Raw genomic sequence first — 14,037 nt, 5'->3', positions numbered from 1 at the left:
GAAATCATCAGCAATAGAATCCAATGTACAGATTACTTCTACACTCAATGTGATTTTTTTTCCATACCCGGGCAGACGGAAAAATCAAAATCACATCTCGAAACGAACAAATTATGATCGCATATCTCAATTTGATATTGAAAAGATGTTCGAAAATTTTATAAATCTCAGCGCTATAGCTCAACATCTGAAAATATGTAAACAAGATCAAAATGAGTTCTTTGACATGGAATGAAACACATTCGATAACAATATGGCGGAACTGAACAGTGTGACGCCAAGACAACCTCTGGGAGCAAAATGTAGTCTGAGAAAGCGAAGAACCTGATGCTCTTATTTCCTCGAAATTTAGTCTGATAGGCATAGCTGATTGGTTAGCATCTCTGTGTTTGGATCTGAGGGTCGACGTTTGATTCTGGTTGATGGCTTTTTGATATTTTTTTTTATCTCCGCCATCTGTCAGATCATATTTTGATATTGGTTTGTTGGTCAATCAATAAACTTGCTGTTTTGATCTTATAATATCTTAACTAGATGTTGTTTTATACTTCTCCATATAAATTTTTGATATTATTTTTGATCTTTTATCTCTTATCTCCAACAAACCAATAGCTGAATTTGATCGTCAGTAATTATTTTAGAACAACAAATTATGATCTTGGTCAGCTTTTTTAAACCTTCTCGGGTAGTTTTATTAAATTTCAACCACAAATATATAAAACAAAACCACCCATGTTTCCACCACTATGGTAACCCTACGCAAATCTTCATTTTTCTCCTGTGCATGGCAAACCATTTGAAAGGATACTGTCTGAAAGAGGGATGTTACTCATCTGAGGTAGAGGGATTCCGGAACTGAAAAGAACAAAAACATGAGCTAGAAAACGTGATTTGCCTTATCAAAGTAGGGTATCGATTCGGACGTGGGCTGTGGGCGGCTAGTTACGATTTGCTTGCCCACATGCATGAACGAGGATTTGGCCCGGCTCAGAAGTTTGGGCATGGAAAAGACAGTTTCGGAGGGAAAATCGTAGATTTGTTGCAGCACGCGTGAAAGGCCGGATTCATCGGAATTAAGGGTCGATTTTGAAATTGTACTGGATCGCTTCTCCACATTTTCCGGCTTTCATCATTCCGAACATGTGCAAGCGGTGGTGTGTGTGTATGTGTCTAGATATTTTTTTCCGTTCGTAGAAACATATGAATAATATAACTGTTTCTAATAGAAGTAAACGAATATCCATCATCCATCGATATTGGGCTGCTGAAGTGCTTTGCAAGCCATTGATATGGAAGTTGTTGTGGGAATTCTATTTCGTTTAATCTTCCAAAGTGCTTCAAACATTCATCATCGATTCGCGGATTGCTTCTTAGGATGCTGAACTCGTTTTTTTGGTGAGGGCGGGTTGAATGATGACTTTATCGGGAATTTGTCAACCTGTATCTTAATTGACGTTGAGATATTGAATAATGTGAGTAGAATGTCACAATTTTTTGTTGAAATTTGTGTAAATTTATGTACTAATATCCATCGTATTAAGCTTAAATTAGTGATAACCTGAAATTTTCTCAATATAACGGTTAATGATACTGATACAATCCCAAATATTGTTTTCCTAGACGCCTTTCGCATTATACAATAACACTTTGATAAATCTTGCTCATTTATTAGAAATAATGCAATGAAACTATTACTTACCGTAGCCTATATTCGTCGAATTCATTTTCATATCGGTCGTGATCAGTTTTGATTCGTCTCACAACTAACGGCTGACTGTGGTATAGTGAGTATTCAAAATACACCACTTAAGAGACAGGAACAAATTTAAATCATAATGTGGTGTGGCTCAGTCGATCGCTAACACTGCGGAACACGTTTTTGTCTCCAGCATCAAAATACCGCTAATCACTTAATAAGGGTTGCTGAATCCATTGCCGTTTTCAGAAATATCATAGCACGTCTAGTTTTTGAGATATCGACTGTTGAAAATGCCAAAAATGACTATTTCAGCCAACTTGCATGCAAGTTTGCCAGCTTGTAAGGTAATATATTGGCTTAATTTGCCACAGAATTCAAACTTTAAGTGTATAACAAAACTTATCATTAAAGTTTGCAATACTTTCGATACGGAAAAGTTATTTTTTGATGGTTTAGAGAATTGTTCTATGTTGCCATATAGAAGAAACGAGGAATTTTGTATGGAGATTGCAAACATGTTGAAAAAATCGATTTAATCGAAATTTAATCGCACAATGTCAATCAAATTATGTCTGAAATGAAAGTTCAAGTTCTAATTTGCATGTTTGGTGAATTAGATTACAAAAAAGTTTGATAAATTGTACCTTTAATTTCATGTAAACATTAATAAAACCAGTGTTTTATGCAACTTTGGCGACCTGTAGCTAAAAATTGTGACGTGCTGAAACATTTCTGAGAATGGCACCAGATCCAGCAACCCTAAATCTACACATAATTTGATCCTTGAGACACGCAAAAATGTCATTTTTGTTACGCTGTGTAATCAGATTTCGCTCGGTACGTCTTCGTCCATGCAATTTCGGCGGAAAAGTGCAAGGTGGATAATTGAACTGAACTCATTTATCGAAAGACAGTACTTTAGTTGCATTTTTGGTGTACAAATGGACGAACTATAACAGTTTTCACAAAATTACACTTGGAAGATGAACCTATATTGTAGGTAAGTTCAAATATCCGTCGTAGTAGAACATTTCAACTTTGATACGACGAATAATAGCGTTTGCGACGAAGTAGATCCAACTCCATTGATTTGAAAAATACTTGTTTGACAATGCTCGTGAAATGTTATGTTGGCTATATCCAGGTTTGCCTGAGAATGAGGAATTCAGATCTTTAAACGTAACCAGTGCTCTCAAAGTTTTATGAATATCATTTATGGTCATTAGGGTTATTGAAATAAAGACTGTGAGTTCAACGACCGTTCAAGGTTATATAAGAACTTCTTTGGGTACGTAAACAGTGAACTTCTAGAGGATTGTAGGCAAGGTTGATTTCATTTCTACGTAAAACTGAAAGATTTAGCGATGGACATTATTAGTATTGTATTAGTTTGATCACATTTATTATAGTCATAAACTTTTCGATGATTCTGCCAATCTGCCTGATATATGAAAACGGTACAAGTTTCCATTACACCAAAAAATCAGTTTTCGCGAATCGAGGTGACGATAAGCCTAGCAGCATCATAATCTGCCCTGAGGGGTGCTTTCATCGAGTTCATTCCGACAATCAATGCCAACATGTAACTACATGGTAGCACCCATGCCCAAATGCCATCACAAAAAGCAAACTTTGGCATAGTTTTCAGTTTGCGAACATGGCGCGTAATCATGTTTCTAGTACCTACCTTGCGTTTTGGAGCCCGTCGTTGGAACGCACAGAAGGCACCCTGATGATACCGTAACGGGACGGTTCTTCGACATTACCCGGAAAACCATTACCCGGAATGAAATTTACCGGAAGACCATTACCCGGAAAACCATTTACCGGAATGAATCATTTACCGGAAAACCATTACCCGGAAGGACCATTTACCGGAAAATTATTTCTCTATTTCTCGCCTTTTTAATTAACGTCCTTTTAACCGTTTTACGGTACTTCAGGTCAGTATTTTGATTTGAAATATTTTAAATGATAACGGTAATGAACAGGAGATGTTCTTCCTTCAAAAAACATAAGCATTGAAGAGGAGTCTAAGATACTTCGTACTTGATCATGTCAATATGCACCATCTTCATATATTTGCATTTCATAGACGATTCACCCTTCTTTTAAAAATAGGCTGTTCTTTCAGCTTATCTTTCAGCTTGTCTTGGCTGAACTGGCTAAATTTAGCTACAACTATGTAACTTTACTTTCGACATTCGACCGTCTAGAAGGTTCTCCAAGTGTCCAAATGTTAATAAATAGGCAATGGTTAGAATTTTTAACACGATTGGTTGTGCTACTTTTCGCCGAGTGTCAATTCACCGAATGTTGTTTCTGTAAACGTCAATCAACCAAATGCAAATCCTTCGTATATCCCTTTTTCTAGAATAACCCATTTCGGGTCATCTGATATTCACCCTTCTTTATTTGGTTGGCGGTTCTTTCGAGTTCCACCGATCTCGGCATTTTTGACAAAATGTGTTTAGTCGAAAATAACCAAATACCTTCTTCTTATGATTGCTTACCATTCTTTCTAGTATATTATACTGTATTCGGGGTACAGACATTCAGAGTTATGACATTCGTAGAAAAATAGCACAATCAAAAAAATTCAAAGGAAAAGTAGATCTATTGAGGTTTAATATCTCGGAATCCAGAGGTGGACGTCACAATGGCGTTAAGTGTCCCTACTCTCGATCACCAAGGCACTCTTAGTTTCGTCTTGATTTTTTAGATTTCATCAAACCTAAAGACTCCCCTAAATCAAGGCGTTTTTTTTACGGCGACAGCGACATGCGCTGCATGCACAGTTTGATGAGCGTGGCTAACCCACAGCGACGCAATTTCGCAGCGATTTTTGTCACGTCAGTCTAGATGGTTCCATATAAGAGTGCTTGCAACGACTCAACAACGAAATCACGTCGATTTTTTGTCGTATTTGCTTAAAAAATCGTGTTGATTTGCGGGAGCTGTAAAGCTAAAATGAGAATTGCACTGTACTGCACCGTTTTTTTTTTTAATTTTTTGATGCAATATTTAAATTAGATTCTAAATTGTTTTAACTGAAACTATCATAAATCCAAACATTTTCGAATGCTGGAATGTTCCATTTACTCCAATGCACCCTACCTTAATTGATAGGCGATTTTTTCGATTTATATTGACCTCGTTAATATTTGACATCATGTATATATAAAACAGAAAAAAATCTTTTCATTATGTTTATCCTTGCCTGTAATGTGTAGTTTTATAGCCCAAATTTGAAGACATAGTTTTTCGATCTATAGGGAGCCGGATCCTATTCTTGACATTTTTGATTCACTTCGGCAGTGGGTTTTTTCGAAAGCTACTTAATTCATATTTGGCCACAATGTACGTCGTACTGTAGTGTTTCTTTTTGCAAAATTTCAGATAATTCTATCCAGAAAAACCTCCCTCCCATGTCAAAGTGAATCATGGAAGTGCCCAAGTAGCTCTGCACCATATCAGGCGATTCTTTTCTAGTTTAATCGCAAATAAATGACATGCTGATCAAGCTGAGGTTGGTAGTATTGAATACCGCCGGTTCAAAATTATTTATGGTTGGCAAACTTGACGACATTTCAGAGCTGGAGTACCTTACATACTTGTCAAACTATGATCGAATGTAAAAGTTGTCGATTGACATAGGCTCTCAGTTATTAACTGTAGAAATTCTACTAGAATAGCTTTGTCCTAGTTGAGTCGTAACGCCGGCATAAAGAAAACATATTTGGTCCATAGCTGTTTGAAGATGACTTTTGAAAAAGTGTTTATGGAAACCGAGGCAAGAATGTCCATGGTTAGCGTGACATAATTTGTGCTCAGCATCAATGAAAGAGAATAAATATTGTACACAAATGTACTGAAAAAGGTCGTCGAAAATGGGAAATTTGGCTTTCCGGGTAATGGTGCATTCCGGTAAATGGTACATTCCGGTAAATGGTTTTTCCGGGTAATGGTACATTCCGGTAAGTGGTATTCCGGTAAATTGCATTCCGGGTAATGGTATTCCGGGTAATGGTATAGAATCAACGGGACCGTAAAAATCTCCATCCCCCCTTGTCGCCAGGACCTCATAAAATTGTTCTATCAGAGTTTCATTGTAGCATAGGAATTTACCGTCAACGTCGCTACGCGTCCACTCGTTCAACAATGCACGGCTCTCTCTCTCTATCTAGTTATGTTGTTAGGTGGTGATTAGGGTGTCCCACAAGAAATCAATGCACGACATGGTGCTCAACACTTAATCGAAAAATATATTTATTTGTAGCATTTTCATGGGACATATCAAGATTCCGCCGGATCAATTTACGATAAATTGTCAACAATTACCATTTCAATCAATCTGATGGAATCCCCTATTTGTTAGACAGTTGATATGTTGAGGAATGAGCACCATGACTTTTCCAACATTGGTTTTTCCTGGCACACCCTAGTGGCAATGCTGATGCACATAAAAACAGGGCACAGGGCACATTCACGTTCCTAGCGTGTGATACCCCACCCGAAAATTCCTCAGCATTGAATACCGAGAGGATTCTTTCGTTTGAACTCGCGAAACCGTTTCATGCTCCGACGACTGGTAGACAATCTCGGTTAACGGAAACGACTTCCCGCCGACCAAACCACGTAGCTAGATGCGGTGTATTGGCAGCTGTGGCGACGACGACGGTCGGTGACGATGCCTGGAATTGGCGGTGATGACATCTACGGGGGATGACTATGTGCAAAGAGCTCGCTGCTGATGACACGATGCGGCTAACAAAAAGACTAAATAGCGCAAATGTTCGGTAAAATGTAAATTGCGATATTAAAAGGAGACATTCTTCGGTGGTCCGGATACCGGAAGTTTTCCGAACGCGGGTTGATAAACTCTCTGAATGGCGCTGCGGTGGTTTTCGATTAGATCGGGAGAAGCATTCAGGAGCAGAAGGAACGATAGCAGTTTTGGCACATATGTGACCAACGCAGTATGAGGTCGGGCAAATTGAATCTGTTGAAATTTGGATTTAATTTTATTCAATGAGCTTTGTTCGTCACATGAAGCGAAGGAACAGATTGTACTCGTTTGTACATGGTAATCGTACCATAGACGAAATCTGTCTGCCATCTCAACTATTCTAGAAGATTGCCGCAAAGAAGCCATTTGCATCTTTGAATTTAATTTTTCTCTACCTATTCTTAGGCGGTGTTTTTGATACGATAATTTCACCTACTTAGGGGCGATCATTAATTACGTAAGACAATTTTCGTGATTTTTCAGCCCTCCCTCCCCCCATGGTAATATTTTTTGTATGAAAATAAAAAATAAATTGTATGACGCGTAAGAAATCTGAAACCCCCCCTCCCCCGTAAACCCTTACGTAATTAATGGACAGTCCCTTATTAGAGAGAAAAAAAAAACACATTTAATTTACCTAACCTGCTTAAACTAATTATAAAACACATTTATAGTGGCAATACAAGATTGCAACGATTTTTTGTCTAGAATTATAAATAATTTTATATATGGGGGGATAAACCAAACTAAGCATGGTCAACAGAAAATTGTTGCAAGATTTTCAATTACTCGGAATCAGTGTGTAAATCTGAGATACCTATACAAAGCTATACAGATACACATCTACCACTCAAATTGATCAAGAGTTGTTGTACAGATTGAACTTGGTTTCAATTACCAAAAAGTGTCTACTATTCCCTAACTTTATATATAATACAGTCCAATTGAAAGCAAGACAACACTTAAAGTGGGTGTCATCATATCTAGTAAGAGATCTAACTACATGCACAAATTAAACGAAATAAACCTGCAATGGAGCAGCCCTAACCCGTCTGGTTGTGACTCTGATTGTGATTCTCTGCTTTTATCGACCAAACCAACCGCCACAACCAGGTCATCCAAATGGAATCATCTAGCATTAGTATGGTAAATTAGGGTGAGAAGATTGGCAGGTAATCTGGTGGGATGTGCATCATCAGTAGCAGCACATCGTTCCACCACCACCGGTCCCCAACTCACGAACACAACCCAGTAGGGCTTAATTGAAACCAGTGTTGATTTCCGGCAAAGGTCAAGATTTGAAATAATAATCATCCTCAGCTGATGGCAGGGGACAGCAAAGGCTATGGCAAATGGGATCATCTGCAGCAGTGAGGGAACATGGTTCAATACGCACCGATGGGGTAAAATAGCCATTGATTCAATTTGTATTTTTTTTCCTAGGAGTTGCTCCTACAAGCCTTGGAGATAAATTCACAATTTTTCCTTGAATTTCCCAAAGGAGTTTGGTTTCTGATTCTTTGTTTTTCATACTAAATGGTGTTCTATGCCAATCTATTAGGTTATTTTGAACCACCCAAATCTTTCAGTCAACTTGTTGACATGATTTATAACCGTGAAAACCCTCAAATTAGGGAAATGTTTTCAACGAATATACAAGTCTTTGAAGTGGCATTTTGAACCACCTTACCCTCCTACTTTGTAATGCTGCATAGCGCGGACATCGGCAACGGTTCGGCATTATCCGGATGAATATTTCAGGGACTGACTGCTCCCGTCCCGGATCAATACCGTGCTAGTAATCCCATTAAATTTCCGTTTGTTCAGGCTCAGACAGCCCTCGGGGGGTGCCCTGGCGGAGATTCACCCCGACGACGACTAGGACGATGGTAAAAGAAATAAAATCGTACAAAAAATGGTCCCCAGCAGCAGCATCAACAAAGCAATACTTCCGACTTTATTTCCTGGCGCAAACGTTCGTTTAGCTCGTCGTCGGCAATTTACCTTCAGTGAGGGGCTATTTTTCTTTTCTGTTCTATTTGCGAGACTCTGCTGGCCCCATCGCCTGTAGGTCTACTTTTGACGACCCAGGTTGCTCTTTAGTTTGGTCTTCTCGGACGAGTTACAGCTTTCGCCGTCGTCGTCATGGTTGTCACCGACGAGCAGGGAATTGAACTGTTTGTTTTTTTTTTGCTACGCTTGGATTGGGTTTGCTTCCGGTTTGATTTTAAAGAGGAATGTTGAAACTTTAAACAGCTCATTTTTCCCGCCAAAGCTGCAGAACATGTGTCCACTGTAGCAGATGAAGTTTAAATTGGGAAAAGAAACCATGTGCTCCAACGGGGATCGAATCATTCCTTGTTGAGCTACCGTGCGAGACAGTCGATAGTTCTCGTGTGTCCGGGTTCACCCCCGTTTTTCCAAATCTTTGGTATTTCGACGCCTATTGCAAAGTGTTTTTAGTGCAGTGAAGAGCCTTAGTTCGGCTTGGAAGCGGAACACTTTTGGCGAAGCCATTGTGTTGCCGTTTAATCGAGTTTTGCGCAAAAGTATTGAACGTTTTCGCCATTGCGTGGTTATTTTCCGATCACGTGTATCGTAGAAGACAGCTTGCACCTCGTCCCGTGTGCTACCTGAGTGATCATCGTTTGTGGTGTGCATATAGCGTGCACAGCGGTGCGCTCTCCACACCGACAGTGGTCACCATCGTTATCGACGCCTGTATTGGTTGGTGGCAGGCAGTGAGAGACCAACCACACATACACCGTACCAGCGAACCAGGAACCAGACCGTCCTTTTTTGATCACGTGTATCATCGAAGGCAGCTCGCACCCCGTCCCGTGTGCTACCTGTGTGCAGTGCAGAGTTCATCAGTGCGATCATCGTCTGTGGTGTGCGTATAGCGTGGACAGCGGAGATCAACCACACATCTACGCGTCTCAGCGAATGGTCGTACGTTACTTGCTACCTCTCCCCAAGCGTAGACGCCCATCGGTTACAGCATCGACGACGCCAGCGTGGATAGAGTAAAAGATAAGTACCTCTCGTTGTTCTTCTCCTCTTCACGACTTTTTTGATTAGTTTTTACTGCGTGTGAAAGTTTTCCCTCTTCCCTTTCCCCTTTGTATGTGTTTTTTTTTTTTCAGTTTGATTCAATTTCCATTTCTGTGAATAGTGTTAGTTTGAGTTATTCGTGCGCCCTTTGCGGTGTTAAGCTACCGCAATGGGTGTAGATGATGATGGCGGGGGAACGTCGTATCCCCTCACTGAGTCTTCGAATGTGTTGAACCAACAAAACACAAACACCTCTATGCCCAATCCATATGTGTCCCCTCAATCTGATGTGTCTCAAATGGACACCAATATTCTACCATCTCCGACGTCCCCTCGCCTTAAGGCCTACCCGCCCGACTCTGGTGGGCCTTTTGTTGTTTTCTTTCGATCCAAAGGCAAACGGTTGAACACTATTCAGATCAGTAAGGATCTGACTAAGCGATTCTCTTCCGTTGTCGCCATTGACACAGTGGGTTCTGGTAAGCTGCGCGTCACTGTCAGTGACCGTAAACAGGCCAATGAGATTGTGGCCTGTGAGCTCTTTACTCGTGAGTACCAAACTTATCTGCCAAGCCATCGGGTTGAGATTGCGGGAGTGGTCACCGAAGGCAGTATGACCTGCGAAGAATTGATGCAGGGTTGTGGTCGCTTCAAAAACCCTTCTCTCCCATCTGTCCCCATACTGGAATGCAAGCAATTGCATTCCGTATCCCTGGTGGGAGAAAAGAAGATCTATTCACACTCTGAATCCTTCTGTGTGACCTTTTCCGGATCTGCTTTGCCGAATTTTCTTGTAATCGGCAAACTTCGTTTACCTGTGCGGCTGTACGTACCGAAGGTAATGAATTGCACAAATTGCAAGCAGCTGGGCCATACTGCCCAGTATTGCTGCAATAAACCTCGCTGTGCTTCTTGCGGGGAGAGACATGTGGATGGTGCATGTAGTATACCGCCAAAATGCGTTTATTGCAACGAAAGCCCACCACATGCCCTCGAAAACTGCCCGACGTACGTACGCCGGCAGCAACATCAGCGACGATCATTAGAGCAGCGCTCTCGGCGTAGTTTTGCCGAGATGTTGAAAAAGGCTGCTCCGTCTGCTGAATCCCAAAATATCTACTCTTCTCTGTCTCTTGATGATCAGGGCTCCGACTCTGAGGTTGGTGAAGGAATTTCCTTCGTTTTCAAGGGTTCATCGAGGAAGCGTGTGAGACTCCAGAGACCCACAAAAAAGCCTCGGAATCTGTCTAGCAGTGATGACCCACCAGCCATGAAAAATACTAAGCCTGTCGCGAAAGTCTCAAAGCTTTCACCTCCTGGATTCAAACTCCAAGAGGAAAGAGACTTTCCGCCACTACCGGGAAAATCTAAAATCCCAAATATTCCAAAATTTCAAACTGCTCAGCCAAAAGAAAGTTCGCATTCGGAGCCCCTAGGGCAACCTCAGGGCGTTCCAATGTTTACGCTTTCTGGCATTGTAGATATCATCCTTAATTTCTTCAATGCTTCTGACCCAGTGAAGAACATTATCAAAGGATTGCTTCCATGTGTGACTCCTCTTTTGAAGCAACTGGCTTCTAGAATGCCCCTCCTTGCAACGATCATATCTTTTGATGGATAAATTTTCCACAGAGGTCGAAGATATGATTTCTATTCTACACTGGAACTGTCGTAGTATTATGCCTAAATTAGATAGTTTTAAATTTTTAGTTAGTAATTTACAGTGCGATGTTTTTGCGTTATCAGAAACATGGCTAACACCTGATGTGACCCTTCCTTTCCATGATTTTAATATTATTCGCCTGGATCGATCCGACTCATATGGAGGAGTGCTTTTGGGGATCAAAAAGCATCACTCGTTCTACAGAGTCGATCTGCCGCCGATGTCAGGCATTGAAGTCGTTGCATGTCAGGTGACTATCCGAGGCAAAAGCCTCAGTGTCGCCTCCATATATCTTCCTCCGAGATCGGCGATATCTCACAGAGATCTCTCTCACATCTGCTCTGTTATGCCTGAACCACGGTTGTTCATTGGGGATTTCAATTCCCACGGAACAGGCTGGGGGGAACTGTATGACGACCACCGATCAACGTTGATATATGACCTCTGCGACGACTTCAATATGACAATTCTCAACACTGGGGAAGTTACACGAGTGGCACCTCCAGCTCAAGATGGAAGTCCTAGGGATAGCCGTTTAGACCTCTCAATATGTTCAAGCTCGTTATCGCTGGATTGTTCATGGAGGGTAATCCAGGATCCCCATGGTAGCGATCACTTGCCGATCGTAGTTTCAATTTCCAATGGAACACAACAGTCTTCATCCATCGATCTCGCCTACGACCTCACAAAGCACATAGACTGGGGAAAGTACGCGGAAACGATCATTGATGGAGAACAAGCGGTAGAAGTACTTCCTCCGTTGGAAGAGTATCGCTTTTTATCCGAGTTGATTCTCAACAGCGCTCTTCAAGCCCAACGCCGTCCTGTGCCTGGTCCGTCGGTTCGCAAGAAGCCTCCCAATCCGTGGTGGGATGAAGAGTGTAAGGCACTCTATCGCGAGAAATCCGCCGCGTTTAAAGACTTCCGGAAACGTGGTTCAATTGACAACTATGAGCGCTATTCTTCCCTTGAACGCAAGTTTAAAAGCTTGGTCAAAGCGAAGAAAAGCGGTTATTGGCGTCATTTTGTGGAAGGATTATCACGTGAGACCTCGTTGAGAACGCTTTGGACCGTCGGAAGAAGAATGCGTAGTACATCGTCGGTTAATGAAGATCGAGAGAGCTCTCCTCGGTGGATTATCGATTTCGCTAAGAAAGTTTGTCCGGATTCCGTTCCTGTTGATCGCGTGCGACGAGATATTCCGGTGGATAGGGACGCCATGGATAGACCTTTTTCGATGGTTGAATTCTCACTTGCTCTCCTTTCATGTAACAATTCCGCTCCAGGAATGGATCGAATCAAGTTCAATTTACTTAAGGGCCTACCTGACGTCGCAAAGAGGCGCCTATTGAACTTGTTTAATCACTTTCTGGAGTGTAACATTGTTCCGGATGACTGGAGGCAGGTGAGAGTAATAGCCATCCAAAAACCCGGGAAACCCGCGTCGAACTATAATTCGTACCGCCCAATTGCGATGTTGTCGTGTATTCGCAAGTTGTTAGAGAAGATGATTCTCTTTCGGCTGGATAAATGGGTTGAATCGAATGGCATGCTGTCAGATACACAGTTTGGTTTTCGCAGAGCCAAAGGAACGAACGACTGTCTTGCGCTGCTTTCTTCAGAAATTCAACTTGCCTTTGCCCGAAAGGAACAGATGGGTTCAGTGTTTTTGGATATTAAGGGTGCTTTTGACTCAGTTTGTGTTGATGTACTTTCAGACAAACTCCACGCAAGTGGCCTTTCATCAGTTTTGAACAATTTTTTGTACAATTTGTTGTCCGAGAAGCATATGAGTTTTACTCATGGCAACTTGTCAGTTTCACGAATTAGCTACATGGGTCTCCCCCAGGGATCATGTCTGAGTCCCCTTCTTTATAATTTTTATGTGAGAGACATTGATGACTGTCTCATGGAAAATTGCTCGTTAAGACAGCTTGCAGACGACTGTGTTGTTTCTGTCACAGGATCAACAGCAGCCGAACTACAAGGACCCTTACAAGATACTCTGGACAATTTGTCTACTTGGGCCTTAAAGCTGGGTATCGAATTCTCTGCGGAGAAAACTGAGATGGTTGTCTTTTCAAAGAAACACAAACCTGCCAAGTTTCCGCTTACACTCATGGGTAAGACAATCACTCATAGCTTGTCTTCTAAATATCTCGGGGTCTGGTTCGACGCCAAATGCACCTGGGGGAAACACATTGTGTATCTGACACAGAAATGCCAAAAACGAATCAACTTCATGCGAACTATAACCGGAACATGGTGGGGAGCCCATCCGGAAGATCTGATCAAGCTGTACCAAACAACCATCTTGTCGGTCTTAGAGTATGGTAGCTTTTGCTTTCAATCCGCGGCGAAAACACATATGCTGAAGATACAGCGGATTCAGTACCGCTGTCTTCGCATCGCGCTAGGCTGCATGAACTCGACTCACACAATGAGTTTAGAGGTACTTGCAGGAGTACAGCCCCTGACAGATCGTTTCGCGGAGTTAACACTCAGGTTCCTCATCCGTTGTGAGGTTCTCAATCCATTAGTTATTGAAAACTACGAAAAGCTGCTTGAACATAACCCTCAAACTCGTTTCATGAGTGTGTACTTCTGGTACATGACGCTGGAGGTTAGCCCATCTTCGGTTAACACCAATCGTGATAACTTCCTAGAATTCGACTGTTCCTCTGTAGTATTTGATTTGTCCATGAAGCAAGATATCCATGGTATACCAGATCACTTTCGTTCAAAGTTTATCCCTCCCATGTTTGCAAGTAAATTCGGGCATGTCAGCGAGAGCCGACAGTTCTTCACTGATGGGTCAAAAATGGATGATAT

Source organism: Aedes aegypti, chromosome 2 (assembly GCF_002204515.2).
Source record: "Aedes aegypti strain LVP_AGWG chromosome 2, AaegL5.0 Primary Assembly, whole genome shotgun sequence".
NCBI lineage: Eukaryota > Metazoa > Arthropoda > Insecta > Diptera > Culicidae > Aedes > Aedes aegypti.
Note: the sequence above shows the minus strand (reverse complement) of the source record.